Here is a 6,595-nt window from a genome sequence, read left to right on the forward strand (position 1 = left end):
TGACCTGCAGGCTTCAGGTTTCAGGTCACAGACCAAAACGTTATTAATCATTGGGGCTGATTTATTGATATTTTGATGTTCTCTTTAACAATAAAGGATCATGTATATATGTTGGTCTTCTACGTGTATTTAATCTGGCATTAGTAGAACATATTTTGTGGTTAACAATAATACAACAGGGATCCATGTTACCAATATATGTTATATGACAAATAAGTGTTTCCAAATGATTGACATGATGCCTCCGGCCTTCTGGAGTTTACTACCATATCTTATATATATATTATTATTATATATTATGATCCACATTAGACATAAGACATATTGTCAAACAAACATTATGTAATATATTTTCTATATTAGCTTTTCCATATTAATAATATTAAAAAATGAATCTGTTATCAAGTGGCTCCCCTACACTTCCACCTAATGTTAGACCTACCTGTTGCCTTCTCTTGTCTTTCCTGATCCACCATCCTCACACCTGAATGAAATGAACTCACTGTTAAATATAGCAGCCTAAATTCAATTCTTATCAGCCTAGTGATGTTATGCAGTAAGGTCGTGCTGCTGTTGAAATTACATTCACATTTTGGATTCTAAAAAGTACAAATATGGAGAGCAACTTAGCATAGACCTTTAAAGAGAGAGATGTGACCCTGTAATTACAGCTTCCATGTCACCCAACAAATGTAACTACAGCCTGTATATGTCTGACAGCACAGCTAACATGAACAGCTAATGGTAAAACAAAATCTATTAATGATTCCATGGTAAACCACAGTTATTGCATAAGTTATGTTTTCCAGCTTCTTGTCATTTATTGTGCATGCTACCTTATATTTAACAGTTGTTATTTTACATTAATAAAATTAAGATATGTCATGCATGGGATTGGTACCATAGGGTTTAACCAAAATCTAAATGTAGCCATAAGCAACATTGGTTTGCATTAAGCTAGCCGTAAACCCCACTTAAGCTGCTAGTGTTAGCAAACACTAGCTAGTCAACAGTCTGTTAACATGAATATTTGCAAGCCTCCAAGTTTGGTAGCAAATATATGCATGATTCCATGGTAAACCCCCATTTGGCCGCTACATTCCCAGTGTTAGCAAACGCTAGCTAGTCTGTTAACATGAATATTTGCAAGCCTCCAACTGCCACTGGCCCTAGGTAATCGCCTAGTTCGCCTATAGCAATCGCCAGCCCTGGGTGTGTGTGTGTGACATTAACATGTTGCTTTGTCAAATATTGCATGTTCTGGTAAGCACACTGTTATGCAAATATTAGCTGTCGATGCTGAGGTGGACTAGAAGTCCTGAGAGTTATAAGTTATGTTATAATAATAAGTTATAAGATGTAGATGTTATGACCACAGTCCAGATTGTGTATGAGGGCTAATATAGCCTATAAGACGGTCAGGTGTACAGCAGACAGAGATATAATGGTGGTATGGGCTGATAGAGACAGGCTCATGCTGAAAAGTCCATTTCTCCCCTCCCCCTTTGGGTGGTATTGAAGAGTTGAATGGCCCTGGGGCCAAAACCTGTCTGTTGAGCATGACAGTGGCAAAAGTCCGCCACTGAACATGCTCCTCTGATCGCCAGCATCCTACTCATGGTCAGTTGATGGCCTGTTCAGTCGCCCAATGTCTCTTCTTAATTCTGCCTCCCCAGCACACCACAGCATAAAACATTTAACCAGTTCATTCATTCAAACCTTTATTTAACCAGGATAAAAACTCCTTGAAATTACAAATCTCTTTTACAAGAGTGTCCTGGCAAGTGGCAGCAGCGTGGTTTCAAAATAAATACAAAGACAATAACAAGTAAAAACATAGACACACATTCAAACAACGTCATCATAAAAAATCTGGGTCCTAAATCGATTTAAAAACAATGACAGACAGACCGCCTTTCTGCAAGTTCCTTTAAAAAGCCTTTAAAAGAATAGAATGAGACCAACTCCTTCAACTGTAGTTCATTCTGAAGCTGATTCCATGCAGATGGTGCTGCAACATTAAAAGCCTTTTTACCAAAGTCAGTGCAGGCTTTAGGGACTGACAATAAAAACAGATCCTGTGAACGCAAGTGATATGTCCCTGCAGACCTTTGGAGGATGTAAGCGTTCAGATAAGGAGGAAGTAGTCCTAATACTGCTTTATAAATAAAAAGATGCCAGTGCATCCAACGCCTGATTGAGAGGGAGAACCACTCGACCCGAGAGTACAGCAGACAGTGATGAGTATGAGATTTTAAGTTTGTGATGAATCTTAAGGCTCCATGAAACACCGTGTCTAAAGCATGAAGACACTGGGAGGTTGAATGCATATATAAAATGTCACCATAGTCCAAAACCAGGAAGTTGACTGACATCCAGCCAAAAATAGTGACATCTGCTCAGAATTTCAGGCGGCACCGGCGCAATCCCGGAAATGAAACATCGTCGATATAGACTAGTCACCGAATAAAAAACACTAAACCGTGATACCGGATTGTATTTTTACAGTGAAATGATCTGTCTCTGTAGAACAGGGCTTCTCAAAGTTCGGACCAAGGTCCGCTTTTTGGACCGAACCACAAGTCAATCCAGACCTGGCCCGTACCTCGTGTTATGAATACAAAACCTTATGAAGTGTAACGTTTTATATTTTTAAATACATTTCATACTGATCAACAAATTGTTAGTGAAGTTGAATATACAGTAGTGTAACAGACCGTAGTTGATCTTCCTCTCCCTCAAAACATAAATAGGTTTGGACTTATTTTTACAACTAAAATAAAAAAAGTATTAGATAGAAAGTAGGCTACAGATAAAAGGCACAACAGCAGCTACCCAAAAAAATAATTAGAAAATACCCAAAACATTTTTTTTTTTTATTTATTTTTTTTTTACCATCGCTTTGGTGCCCCCATGGTGCGCCACCCCTATGCGCCGCATATATTGCATACCCCCTTTTTGCGCCACTGGCACTAGGCCATCGCCTAGTTTGCCTATAGCAATCGCCAGCCCTGGGTGTGTGTGTGTGTGTGTGTGTGTGTGTGTGTGTGTGTGTGTGTGTGTGTGTGTGTGTGTGTGTGTTGTCCAGAACTCAAATCAACAGAAGAGAGCAGTTGTTCTCCTTGGCCTGTCCCATTTCCTGAAAGAGGATCCCTCCCAATTCTTCAAGATTTGTAAGGTATGTGAGGAATCAATGCCACTCTGGAATCCATATCACTTGCTAATCTCAATCTTTTTGATCCAAATGAAGTCATGACCCTGTAGTTATAGGATATCTAGAAAATATGTCCTGTTATAAGAATCCGGACATGTGGAAAGACATCTGCTTAAATGGAGGACAAGTGAATTATTCAAAGCTGCAGTGACGGGATTCCTTGCTCAATGAATTTGAAATTGTAATCTATTTGAATTTGAATTTCTTCTGTTTACATAAGTTTACATTAGTTTGCATCAGATATTTTTATACCCAAGTTTGCAATGCATCTTGAATTTTGTGTTAATCATGTGTTGAGGAATAGATGCTGATTTGCAATCTATTCATATTACTTTGTTGTGTCATTAGCCAACCGAAGAGAGTGACGCAGTGAAAGGAATGAACGTCGGAATCTTGGTGGTTACAGAGGAGGATCCTCAACGCCCTGTCTCCAAGGAGATGATTGATATTGCACTGATTCTGGAGGAGCATATCGTTCTTCGGGACCTGAAGGATGTGCCCAAAGCATTTGCCCTGCTGATGGGTCTGCTGTATGTCTTCAACATCCATTACCCCAAAGGGCTCAAGTACATGTTCGAGGTAATAAAAAAGGTGATAATTAACATTTTTGGAGACACTCGCTCTTCAAGAGTTAATGAACTCCAGAACAAGTTCATGTCCAAGAGCCTGTGAAACTAAAGACTGCAGTGATTATCTTGTTGATTTGTCAAGCATTGTATGTTCTGGAAAGCACACAGTTAAGTAAATGTGCAGCTGATGCATAGATGGACTAGGTAGTCCAGATAGTTTCCCCTATCTCTAGAAGGTGAAAGCTGTTTTACTGGCTATATACTTTGGAGTTGCACACCTACTCCAGTCTTTTAAGTTTGCTAAACCTTTTATCAACACACGCACTTGGACCCTCGTTACCAGTTAAGTCAGTTAAAGGGAAAAAAGGAGAGAAATATTACCTCTTATTTGTTTTTCACACACCCATATAACCTTTTAAAACTACCCTGTTTATTTTTCGAGCATCACATTTTCTGGATTGCACTATGTTATGCATATAACCTATGTGCTGTTGATGCTGAGATGGACTACAGTCCTAATAGCTGTTTTTATATTTCTCAAAAGTGCCACCCGTTATCTTGCCTACATAGTCGTCATGGAGTTACAGTCCCTTTCTTTTAAGTGTGTCTTTTAAGAACTTGTAACCTAGGTGATAGTAAGGTCAGTTGTTCGTGGGATGAAAAGGAGAAAACTATTGTCATTTGATTTTTGTTTTACTCACTCAAATAGCCTTGTTAAATTATCATGTTGCTTTGTCAAACATTACATGTTCTGGTAAGCACACTGTTATGCAAATATTAGCTGTCGATGCTGAGGTGGACTAGAAGTCCTGAGAGTTGTTTTGCTCTGTCTCTCAAAATATGCTGTTTTTATTGCCTCTAGTCGATATATGTGACTGTTTATCTTCACCTATTTTGCCACCGTCTTGCACACTCGGGCATTCGCTATTCGCTATATGCTTCATCTTTTTCAAAAGTTAACTAAGTAGTCAATTACAATTTGTTTTTGTGGACCCCTGACTTTAAATTCTGATGCAGACCTTAGAGTGATACGTTTGAGAACCCCTGCTGTAGGACGTCTCCCCAGCTAATAGCTAACAATATAGGCTACATGACTAGTAAGAATGTAAATAACTGAGGTAAACTACTGAGGCAAACTACCATCATTCTAGCTAACCCTAAGGTAACCCTAAGGTAGCCCTAACCCTAACCCCCTAAAGGCTGTTTTATGTTTCTGCGTCGAATCGACGGCGTACCCCCGCAGACCCCTCTGCGTCACCGTGAACCCCTCTTGGAGCCCTCCGCCATAGCTCAACGCGCACCTCCAAAAATTTGTAACTTTGCGTCGAGGCAACGCAGACCGCAAGGACTGTGATTGGTCAACTAGTCCTGTGTGTTAATAGTCGGTGTTTCAAGCAGCCTAATGTGGGGAGTTGCAACAGCCCAGAGTAATTTTATTCTTCCCAAAACAAGTTTCCTGTTTATTTTTAAAGAACTATACAAAAAAAACTTTCACAGTCTCTCGCAACTTCATTGCAACAAAAATACAAAAAACATCGCAACTTTTATCGCAATTCTTTACAAAAGCTCCTGCAAAATCAAGCATTTTGGGCCGCAACAATCTCAAAAAAGGCCACGAAATCCTGGAGGGACTGATCTGGCTACACCTGAGGCAGCTGACTATCTTTATGTATTCTCAATTGCCTGGTGTTCAGTCTGTTGGAAACATCCATGTCCTTCGTAATAACTTGATTGATAACGTTTTCATCCCACAAAAACTCGTCTATAACCCCACACACAAAATAAATGAAAATCCATCCATTGCACAACCACCTCCTCCTTTACATACTTGATCAACAGAAAATATTTTTTCTTCGTAAGACATAAATACAAGTCAAAGATTTCAGTTCCTGACAGACTGTTCCCAACATGATTCATTTTATAAATGCTGAAGTAGGTTAAGCAGCATCGTGTGTATGTTTTTGGGCTTTGGTCTGTTTTTGAGGAGGATTCTGGGAAGGTTTACTTTATTTAAGTATATAAAACTCTTATAATGCACGTGAAGGAACAATCTGAAATCATGACATGTGGGTTGGATTTGAATAGCAAACTATAAATGTAGATTCATGCGGCACAATTTGTTTTTCTGGACCTTGGACACATCGGACTTTACAGACAAGTCAACAAATACTCCTAACTTTTCCTGAGATCTGATTGGCTGCTGGAGGTGTCATCCTGGTTATATGTGAGGGAGCTGGCTGGATTTTATCTCAGTACATTCTGATTATAGTGTTCAGTCTGCTGGTCGGGGGACATCTGAACTTTGTGTGAGTGATCACAGATCGAAAGGAAATATCATGGGCTCTGAAACCTCACAATACTCACAAGAGCAATTTGACAGTACATCTCTTAATTTTTATTACCATGCTTTACGGAAACCATGCCTCTTACCAGATGTAGGCATAGATGAGTCTCTGCTGAAATATTCTGGTACCGACTCTAACGCGGTGCTGCAGGCTTTCTCTAAGGAGATGCTGAACACGGTGCCAGGTTACGTCGGCAGGTTGGGATCTGTTTTGGCTCCGATGACTTCAGTCCCAAATGCTGTTGGTCTTGGAGCTTTGGTGATTTCCTTGATCATAGAGATCATCATCAAGAGCAGCTCTCAGCCAAGTGATAACACCTACAGCATGTTACGACGTGTGTTTGGTGAAGAGAAAGCTTCGAGTGTCCGGGACACAATGTCCGAGTTTTTGGGGCGGCATCGCACGTACATGAACAATGACCAACGATTACGGGAGGAACTAAGGAGACTGGAACAGCAGCTGAGCAA

The 6,595-nt window shown here is 40.0% G+C and overlaps 1 long non-coding RNA gene across 1 annotated transcript; it reads left to right on the forward strand.

The window, feature by feature from the left end:
* The first annotated feature begins 641 nt into the window (after nt 1–641).
* Nucleotides 642–4,147, forward strand: LOC116056477. Its single transcript, XR_004106583.2, has 3 exons — nt 642–653; nt 3,107–3,178; nt 3,563–4,147. It is a non-coding gene; the product is annotated as an uncharacterized LOC116056477 (long non-coding RNA).
* The last annotated feature ends 2,448 nt before the right edge of the window (nt 4,148–6,595 follow it).

This window comes from Sander lucioperca, chromosome 6, assembly GCF_008315115.2.
Source record: "Sander lucioperca isolate FBNREF2018 chromosome 6, SLUC_FBN_1.2, whole genome shotgun sequence".
Classification (NCBI taxonomy): Eukaryota; Metazoa; Chordata; class Actinopteri; order Perciformes; family Percidae; genus Sander; species Sander lucioperca.